At 32.1% G+C, this 3,563-nt stretch overlaps 1 non-coding gene across 1 annotated transcript; it reads right to left on the reverse strand.

Moving 5' to 3' along the window:
- Nucleotides 1-2,242: 2,242 nt before the first annotated feature.
- LOC116534966 lies at nt 2,243-2,347 on the reverse strand. The gene has a single exon (XR_004261977.1). It is a non-coding gene; the product is annotated as a small nucleolar RNA U13 (small nucleolar RNA).
- Between the last annotated feature and the right edge of the window lie 1,216 nt (nt 2,348-3,563).

Below are 3,563 nucleotides of genomic sequence, written 5' to 3' on the forward strand. Positions count from 1 at the left end.
GTTTTCTCTCATTTTATGGGTTGCTTCTTCACACTGTTGACAGTGTTTTTTATACACAAAAGTTTTTACTTTTGATGAGGTTTAGTTTATCTATTTTTTTCTTTTGTGGCCTGTGCTTTGGTCTCACATCCAAGAAATTATTGACAAATCCAGTCAAAAAGTTTTCTCTCTGTGTTTTCTTCTGGTTTTCTAGTTTTAAGGTTTATATTTAGGTCTTTGATTCATTTTAAGTTAATTTTTGCATATGGTTTTAGGTAAGGGTCCAAACTCATTCCTTTGCATGTGTATGTCCAGTCTTTCCAATACCATTTGTTGAAAAGGCTGCCCTTTCTCCATTGTGTGGTGATATAGCTTGGTTGTGTCCCCCCACTCAAATCTCATCTTGAATTATAGTTCCCATAATCCCCACCTAGTGGGGATTGAATCATGAGGGTGGTTACCCCCATGTTGTTCTCCTGATAGTAAGTGAGTTCTCAGGAGATCTGATGATTTTATAAGGGGCTTTCCCCCCTTCACTCTGTACTTCTCTCCTTTGCAGCCCTGTGAAGAAGGACTTGTTTGCATCCCCTCCTGACCTGATTGTAAGTTTCCTGAGGCCTCTCCAGCCATGTGGAATTGTGAGCCAACTAAACCTCTTTATAAATTAACCAATCTCAAGTATTTCTTCATAGCAGCATGAGAATGGACTAATACATGTAGTCTTGGAACCCTTGCAGAAAATCATTTAATCATATATGGGAGGTTTTATCTCTGGGATCTCTATTCTATTTCATATATCTGTCTTTCTGCCAGTAAGATACTTTTTGGTTATTGTAGCTTTGTAATATGTTTTGAAGTCAGGATGTGTGAGGTCTTTTCTTGTTCAAGATTGTTTGGCCATTTGGGGATCCTTTGAGATTTTACATTAAGTTTTTTTATATTTATGAAAATGTGCCATTGGGATTTTGATAGAGATTGTATTGAATCTGAGAATAGCTTTGGTTAGTCTAGACATTTTAACAATATTAAGTCTTCCAATCATAAATATAAACTTCATTTCTATTTATTTGTATCTTCTTTAATTTCTCTTAGTAATATTTTGTAGTTTTTGGTGTACAAGTCTTTTGCCTCCTTGATTACATTTATTTCTAAGTATTTTATTATTTTTGATGCTGTTGTAAATGGGATTACTTTCTTGATTTTCTTTTCTAATTGTTCATTGTTAATATATAGAAATGCAACTAATTTTTATGTATTAATTTTGTATTATGCAACTATGTTAAATTAGTTTATTAGTTCTAACAGTTAAAAAAATTTTTAACAATGTATTCTATTTAGCCCTCTATATTCAAAATATTTCAATGTGCAATCAAATAAAAATTATTAGTAATTTTAAATTTTGATTTTAGCAATTAGAATCTTCTCTCTTGTTTTTCTTAGTCAATCTAGATAAAGGTGTGTCAATTTTACTGATATTTTTGAAGAATCAACTTCTGGTTTTATTGATTTTCTCCATTGTTTTTCTATTCTCTATTTTTATTTATATCTGCTCTAATCCTTATTATTTCCTTTGTTCTGCTAGCTTTGGGTTTAGTTTGTTCTTTTTTTTTCTAGTTCCTTAAAGTTTAAAATCAGATAGTTGATTTTAGATCTTTCCTTGTAACATTAGCATTTATAGCTTTAAATTTCACCCTTAGCCCTGCTTTTGCTACATTTCATAAATTTTGGTACCTGGTGTTTTCATTTTCTGTTGTATCAAGATATTTTCTCCTTTTTTGTGTCAAGATATTTAAAAATTACTCTTTGATTTTCTCTGTAGCTCATTTATTGTTTGAGTGTGTTAATTTCCACATATTTATGAATTTTCCAGTTTTCCTTTTGCTATTGATTTGTTTCATTTCATTGTGATCAGTAAGGATACTTGGAATGACTTAAATCTTTTAAAATTTATTAGGACTTCTTTTTTTTTTTTTGCCTAACATGTGGTTTATCCTGGACGATGTTCCATGTACACTTGAGAAAAATGTATATTCTGCTGTTGTTGATGGAGTGTTCTGTATATGTCTGTTAGGTCTAATTGGTTTGTAGTGTTGTCCATGTCCTTTATTTCCTTATTGACCTGTCAGTTCTTCAGTTCTATCCATTATTTATATGGAATCCATTATATATATATACATATACATACACATATCTGTACACACACACACACACACACACACGCACACACACACATATATATATATATATATATAACACTATAACACATTAGATGGGGTTATGTGCCAATGTTGTAAAAGGTTTTAGGGAGGCACATCTTATATGTGCGCATGAAAACCCAATAATCATAATTATGAACTACAAAATGTATAAATTGTATAAACACTCCATCAACAACAGCAGAATATACATTTTAATGGTAAGTTTTGATTCCTTTTGGTGTATATTCTATAACTATTTTCTTCATTGTTATCAGGGGGATTACATAAAATATTCTAAATATAAAACAATCTACTTTGAATTGATACCAATTTAATCTTGATTGCATATAAAAACTAATCTTCACAGCTCTGTTCCACATTTTAATGTTATTTATGTTATAAACCATCTCTTTATATATTGTGTACCCATAAAATAGATTTATAATTATTTTTATGCATTTGTATCTTCAATACTGTGGCAAATATGAAGGTCCTGATTCTTAAGTGGATTCTTAAATTATTGATTTTAAACTACAAATTTTCTTCTAAGTATTGTTTTAGCTGTATTCCCCAAATAGTAATGTTTTGGTTTCATTTTCATTAAGTTTTAAAGTTTTTTATTTTGTTTTGTTTTGTTTTTTAGACATGAGATCTTGGCTATGTTGCCCAGGCTGAAGTGCAGTGGCTATTCACAAGCACAGTCATAGTGTACAGCAGCCTCTAACTCCTGACCTCAAACAATTCTTCCATCTTGGCCTCTCAGGTAACTGGGAATATAGGCACATGCCACTGTGACAGCTCTCATTTTCATTAAGTTAAAAATATTCCGAGGCGGGTGGATCACGAGGTCAAGAGATCGAGACCATCCTGGTCAACATGGTGAAACCCCGTCTCTACTAAAACTACAAAAAATTAGCTGGGCATGGTGGCGTGTGCCTGTAATCCCAGCTACTCAGGAGGCTGAGGCAGGAGAATTGCCTGAACCCAGGAGGCGGAGGTTGCGGTGAGCCGAGATCGCGCCATTGCACTCCAGCCTGAGTAACAAGAGCGAAACTCCGTCTCCAAAAAAAAAAAAAAAATTTACTCATTAATATTGCAATTTCTTTCTTTACTCATGTTATTTAGAAATGTATTTTTAAGTATTTGAGTGTTAGCAGATATTTTATCGTTATTGATTTCTAATTTAATTCCATTGCAGTCAGAGAACATATTCTGCATAATTTCAGTTCTTTAACATTTATTGGGACTTGTTTTATGACCCATAATATATTCTGTTGTTGAAATTTCCACATGCCCTGAAAGGGAATGTGTATTCTGCAATTATTCAGTGGGACAGTTTATAAATGTCAATTATGTTCAGTTGATTGAATGTTTTAAGTGTTTTGT

The sequence above is a fragment of the Sapajus apella genome, unplaced genomic scaffold (assembly GCF_009761245.1).
Source record: "Sapajus apella isolate SASKATOON/1434 unplaced genomic scaffold, GSC_monkey_1.0 scaffold90, whole genome shotgun sequence".
Taxonomy (NCBI): Eukaryota; Metazoa; Chordata; class Mammalia; order Primates; family Cebidae; genus Sapajus; species Sapajus apella.